At 48.4% G+C, this 6,583-nt stretch overlaps 1 non-coding gene across 1 annotated transcript; it reads left to right on the top strand.

Moving 5' to 3' along the window:
• Positions 1-5,729: 5,729 nt before the first annotated feature.
• Positions 5,730-5,892, top strand: LOC145416562 (U1 spliceosomal RNA). The gene has a single exon (XR_013900293.1). It is a non-coding gene; the product is annotated as a U1 spliceosomal RNA (small nuclear RNA).
• The last annotated feature ends 691 nt before the right edge of the window (positions 5,893-6,583 follow it).

Raw genomic sequence — 6,583 nt, 5'->3', positions numbered from 1 at the left:
CCACAGCCCCACCCCCACCCCAGGAGGACACCACAGCGGGCCAGATAAATGAGATGCTGGCCCAGAGCGAGACGGGCTCAGGTGCACCCCGAGCTTGTGTCTCTCTTCCCCTCAACCAGACCAACCACGACGTCACAAGAATGCGAGACTACTCGGCTGGATCAGCCCTCGTCAGGATTGGGGTGGGACAGCTCCAGATACAGTCCCAGGCAGCACTGTGGTAACGGCCACTGTACGTACTGGGGAGGGAACAGCCACTGTAGGTCCCTCAGCTAATTCCCTCTGTAGCCCTGCGATGACAGCCACTGTACACGTCGGGGAAGGAATGGCCACTGTACATCCTTCTGCTGCAGCCACATCTGGAGCCTGCCTCGGTGTGAGGGCCACCGTACGCACACCGACAGGCAAAGGTAGTAGGAGTGGAACCGCGATGACGGCCACTGTACTCGTCGGGGAGGGAACGGCCACTGTATGTCCCTCATCTACCTCCTCCTCCTCTTAGAGAAGTAGCGCCGCCGTAACGGCCACTGCACGTACCAGGGAGGGAACGGCCACTGTACGTCCCTCAGCTACTTCCCATTGGGCAGGCAGACCCACAGCAACAACCAATGTATGCACCGGGGAGGGAACGGCCACTGTATATCCCTCATCTGCCTCTTCCTCCTTCGGGAGCAGCCCCACGGCGACGGCCACTGTATGCATCGGGGAAGGAACGGCCACTGTACGTGCTTCTGCTGCTACCCCAAGGGGCTGTGGAACTGTGACGACGGTCACTGTACACTTCGGGGAAGGGACGGCCACTGTACGCCCTTTATCCACAATCCCGAGGGTTCTCCCAGAGGAGAAGATCCCTTGCGCGGCCCACTCTCCACCCCTCAGCTGCGTGGGACGCCCTTCTGTCTCTCCCTCCAGGTGTGGTTCCCCAGAGGTGCTGCCATTCCAGGAGTGGTGGCGAGGTCCTGTCACTGAAGGCAGGGTTCATGCCCTCCAGCCTGCCCCTGGATGATGCCGGATCCTGACAGACGCCCCGCAGGCGAGGTGCCACAGCCAACCCCTGATGGCGCCCCCACCTAGAGGCGACCGCAGTCCCTGGCCTCCCAGGGCCAGCCCCCAGACCCCAGGGGGGTGACCGCTCTGGCCCCACTCACAGTCAGCCTTCCACCAGGAGCAAGAAGTGGCAGGCCCAACTCCTGACACTGTCCGAGGGCCCCTCACCAGGTCGAGGCCCGAGCAGGAAAGGGCCTCCCTGCACCCCAGAGCAGACACGTGCCCTGGCCACGATACCCACGAGAGCTGTCCCATGCCTTCTGCAGGAGGGCTCCACAGTAGGGCTCCCTCCAACCCCCGGGCGCCACCTCAGTTAAACCCAGACCTCAGCAGCCCAGTGACGACGCCTCAAGACCCCAGTGTCGTGTTAGAGACTTAACAGTGACAGTGACTGTATGTGGTATAGAAACAGTGAGACAATAACACAACCCATAAACTGTCTCTACCCCAGTTTATCCAGAGCGCTGTGTTAATGCCTAAGCACCCTAGAACCAGAGTAATATACTAGTGTGTGGCCAAGAGACCAATATATCACGTAGAGTCAAAAGTGTCTGAGTGTATGAACAGTGTCACCATATCTATGTGATATTCTCTTGTTCTTACCTAATTGTTCTTACCTAATTGTATCTTTACAGGAATGAGTCAAGCTCGTACTGTCCCGTGTCTTAAACCATATTTATCGTATATATCCTTAAATTTGTGAATTGTATCCTTAAATTTGTGTACTAACTCAGGTGCAAGTACAGTGCCCATGTGATATATTGTACCAGTATTAACTTACCTGGCACTATACCCCATCCACATTCAGTGTACCATTGTATGTATATTGTAAGGAAGTTGAACTAAGGCAGTATATGTGCTAAGGGGTCTTGCCGAGTTTTTATGCCCTGTTCCTTTGTAAGTGTTCTATTTCCGGTCTAGAAAGAGGACCCCGCTCAGTCGCTGGTGTTTTTAGAATAAGAAGTCGGTCCAAAAACATCCAGCATAACCCTTCCTACCTCCAGACAGCTACATTAATCTTGGGGAGACCTTTTGTGGTGAATGAGTTGAAGACATCTATATCTAACCCCCCACCCATTGCGTGCTTGGTGGAAAAATACAAGCGCTAAAGCAACTGTGTACAGAAAAAGCTGTTAACAGGGTTGAGAGATTTTTGTCAGTTTTCTTTTTTTTTTTTTTCATTTGTAATTGGTCAAACATTATTAGGCTATAGTTGTGTCTCACTTCAAAATGGGAGTTACTTCCGACTGGTCATAAGCAATTATGTTATAGAATAAATTTATTTCTGTTTCTTGTGCACCTAACTGAACTTGCCAAAAAGTTCTTACAAGTTCGTTATGCAGTCAAATGTAAACACTGAAATCATAATTCTTCTTTGCATAGACGCCAGGAGGTGAGAAAAAGAAAGTTAATATTCCTATAACACTATCTATCTATCTATCTATCTATAGCCCGACGCCCTAATCCCGCAAAGGGTGGCCGCAGACAAAACGCCTCCAAGTCACTCTGTCACCCACCATTTAACTCCCCTCCCCCCAACTCACCCCTCCTCCCTCATATACCTCTCAACTCCATCCCTCCACCTCATCCTCGGTCTACCCCCTCCCTCTCCCTCCCTCCACCTCACCTACATACACCCTCTTAGTCAGTCTTTCACTCTCCATTCTCTCCACATGTCCAAACCACCTCAGTGTATTTCTCCTAATCTTTTCAACCACATCCACATCTACCCCACAACGTTCCTTCACTTCTTCATTCGTCAACCTGTCCCTCCCTGTCACTCCACATGCTCCTCTCAAGTAACTCATTTCCACTGCTCTCACTCTTGACTTGTTCCCCTCTTGCAAGGTCCACGCCTCGCTTCCATACGTCAGGGTAGGGATCACAATACCATCATGCAGTGACTTCTTAACTTCCATACTCACCTCCCTATTTCTCATCACTGCTCTCAGTGTACCAACAACCTTTCTTCCCTGCTGTACCCTTTCACGTACTTCATCCCCCAAAGTTCCATCCTTACTCATCACACTACCCAAGTACTTGAATGCACTCACATTCTCCATATCCTCACCATCCAACCTCACTGCACACTCTGTGACTTCATTCTTCTCAAACACCATAACTTTACTTTTATTTACATTAACTTTCAGCTTCCTCCTCCTACACACTGTCCCAAATTCATTCACCAAACCTTGCAACTCCCATTCATCTTCACTCAACAATACTGTATCATCAGCAAACAGCAACACCGGAAGCTTCCAAATCTCACCCTCATTCATTAGGGCCACCCCCACATCCACTGCCCTACCTTGTACCTCCTTTACAACCCCATCCATATATATATTAAACAGCCATGGAGACATTACACACCCCTGTTTCAGTCCCACATTGAGATCAAAGAACTCACTCAGCTCACCATCCACTCGCACCATGGCCCTAGCTCCCTCGTACATACTCTTCACAGCACTCAACAATTTCCCCTCCACTCCATATATTCTTAATACCTTCCACATACCTAGCCTATCTATTCTGTCATAAGCTTTCTCCAAGTCCATGAAGGCAGCATACACTTTCCTTCCCTTCTCTAGATACTTCTCCACTAAACATCTTAGAACAAATATCTGATCTACACACCCTTTTCCCTTCCTAAATCCCCCTTGTTCTTCTCCAACTAGCTCCTCTGTCATATGCCTAACCCTATCAATGAGTATTCTACCATATATTTTACCAGTCACACTAAGAAGGCAAATACCCCTATAGTTACCACATACTTCTCTCTCCCCTTTTCCTTTGTACAGAGGAACAATTATACCTGATTTCCAGTCCTCTGGAACCCTTCCCTCTTCCCAAGCCAATCTACACAACTTCCATATCCACTCCACAACAATCTCACCCCCATACCTAAGCATTTCACCACACACTCCATCAATTCCTGGGGCCTTTCCCAGCTTAATCTTCTTCATCGCTTCCACTACTTCCGACCTACTGATCTCTTCCTCCCTCCTCTCATCTCCTCTTCTCCCAGCCATTCCCCAACCACTTATACTCACATTGCTCTCACTCTCTACATTCAACAAATCCTCAAAGTGCTCCTTCCATCTCCTCAATTTCTCTCTCTTCTCCACCAACAATCTATTATTCCTATCTTTCACTCCCCTACTATTTCCCCTTTCACACTGCCTTACTTTCTTTATCTCCTTCCAAAACAATTTCTTGCTCTCCCTCCATTTCACACTCAGATTCCTCCCAAACTCTTCATCCACTTTCTTCTTACTCTCCTTCACCAGTCTCTTAACCTTCCTTCTCCTGCTCACATATACCTCTCTCTTCTCTCTCTCATCTTCTACCCTACCTCTACTCGCCAACCATTCACCATATGCCTTCTTCTTTTGTTCCACAGCTCGTTTCACCTCATCATTCCACCATGCTGTCCCTTGCACACCCTTGCATCTCCTCCTCACTCCACAAACCGCCTCACACGCTGCGCTTATCTCTTCCGTGAATATCTTACATACGTCTTCCACCCCTTCCATCTGCTCTAGCTCATACCTTCCCAATCTTTCTTCCACTATGCTCTTATACTCTGTCCTTTTCTCACTATCTTGCAATTTCTCCACTCTTCTCACAGGAGCTGCTTCCTCCTGTCTTCCCCTTCGTCTCCTCAACCACTTTCTTTGCAGCTCTACCTTGGCCATCACTAAGTGATGGTCCGAGACTCCATTCCCCAACCCTCTCCACACCCTTGCATCCAACACTTGTCTTCTCATTCGCTCATCCACACACACGTAGTCTATCATTGCCTTTCGTTCAACAAGTTCACCATCCATCCTCCTCATTACTCTCCATGTATACCGGTGGATCATCTTATGACGAAAGTAGGTGTTGGCTATTGCCAACCCCTTACCAGCACAGATGTCCACCAAAGCACTACCATTCCCATCTACTTCAGCTGGCACACCCCACTGACCAACCACTCCATCCACTCGTACATTCCCAACTTTGCCATTCATGTCTCCAATCAACAGCACTCTTTCGCTCCTCTCAAACTTATCCATACATGCTTCTACTCTCGCCCAAAACTCATCTTTCACTCTTGCCACTCGATCCTCTGTTGTAGCATACACACATACAATCGCCCATGCTTGTATACCTACTTTCATCCTCACCCATACAATCCTTGCACCCACTGTTCCATACTCTCTTATATTCTCCTTCCACTTCTTGCTTATCATCAGACATACTCCCTCTCTTGCCCTCTCATTCTCACTGACTCCCGCACATATACCTACACCGTATTCCCATTCTCTCATCCTTTCACCTTCCCATTTAGTTTCAGTCAATCCACATATATCCACTTTTGCATCCTCAAGCACCTGGACAATCTCTCTCTCTTTCACTTCATCATTCACTCCTCTCACATTCCACGTTCCCACCCTCAGAATGTCCTTTGTCCGTTCCTTAGTCGTCAACGTATGGTCCATCCGGGTCCGAGGCGCTTTATTTGCTTTTTTAGTTAGTTCTTTTTACGGGGTGGGGCACTAACCCACCACCAACCCTTTTAGTCGCCTCGTACGACAAGCAGGGATACTGGGGGAGTATTCTTGAAACCCCCCTACCCCCAGAGGTAGAAAATGAAGTTGTCAGCGTTAGTCGGTCTGGGGCTGCGTGCGGGTCGAGGCGGCATACTTACCTGGCACAGGAAATACCGTGATCACGAAGGCGGTTCTCCCAGGGCGAGGCCCACCATTGCACTCCGGTGGTGCCGACCCCTGCGATTATCCCAGATGTGGTTAACTCGAGTACGCAATTTTTGGTAGCGGGGGACTGCATTCGTGCTATCCCCCATAACAAATCATCACCATCACTGTTAGTCAAACAAGAATATGATGAGCTCTGGGGTGGAGAGGGGGATTAAGTACAGCATTGCCACATCTTTACAAAAAACAAAACCACCTGGTATCCAACGTTGTCTATAATATTTTGAATGGGATAACTCCGCCAAAAATATGCTACCGTACTTTTGTTACGTTAGGCTTTTTGGTTCCAGTAAGGCTATTATCGGTTAGTATAGTATAAAAATACAAGCTATGGTGGGTGGTAGGTGAGTGGCCGTGATTGACCCAAACTTGTGGGTCACAGCAAACGTGGCAGCGTGGTCTAAACAACATTGTCACATGTTGTATAGAGTCGTTCTTTATATTCATATAAAGAAGACAAATCATTACCATGAAGCTTTTTTTTTTTTAATATATCATATATGGAGTATTTCAAGCTAATATAGAGTTGTTAATATCTTAACATTCGACAATGTAAACTTGAAGGTTTAAAGGTTTGGCATAGGCGCTTTTCTTACCTGCCTCACCTCAGAGCTCATCATATTCTGGTTTGACTTTAGGCGTTTTTAGGCCGGCTTCCCACCCTAAGAATGCTTAGGATGCAGCTGGGTTCCCTTTCTGGACCGGAATTAGCAAATTCTCTGCTGCAGAACGGGAAGACAATTCACACTATATGCTATACAAAGTTAATACACAGGCTG

This window comes from Coenobita brevimanus, chromosome 106 (genome assembly GCF_032717465.1).
Source record: "Coenobita brevimanus isolate Jiangsu-jjx chromosome 106, ASM3271746v2, whole genome shotgun sequence".
Lineage (NCBI taxonomy): Eukaryota > Metazoa > Arthropoda > Malacostraca > Decapoda > Coenobitidae > Coenobita > Coenobita brevimanus.
This window is presented reverse-complemented; position numbering and strand designations above follow the sequence as displayed.